Here is a 419-nt window from a genome sequence, read left to right on the forward strand (position 1 = left end):
TTTCTCACATATTTAAAATTGCTCTCTGAATCACTGATTCAAATATAAAGGAAACAAATACGTAATGTCTATTCAGATTATAATTATTTTTTAAATGTATCCTATTCACTTTAGGAACAAGCAGCATCGCAAGCATACTTAGAAATACTAAGAGAGGATGATAATGATTTAATTAATCATCAGATGGAACTCAGAATTAAAGATCTGGAATTTGAACTCTTCAAAATGAAAAATTCTGAAGATGATTCTCGTGAAACAGAATTGGTAAAATATAAGCAACTCTATAAAGAAGAACGAAAAGCGAGAAAATTATTGTCAAAGAAATTACGCAAGTAAGTCAAAATATAAAATCAAAGACAAATTAAGCTCGTTAATTTGCCTCTAAAATGTAATTTTTACTGAGACAGATTCATGAAATT

This window comes from Galeopterus variegatus, unplaced genomic scaffold (genome assembly GCF_000696425.1).
Source record: "Galeopterus variegatus unplaced genomic scaffold, G_variegatus-3.0.2 Scaffold526, whole genome shotgun sequence".
Taxonomy (NCBI): domain Eukaryota; kingdom Metazoa; phylum Chordata; class Mammalia; order Dermoptera; family Cynocephalidae; genus Galeopterus; species Galeopterus variegatus.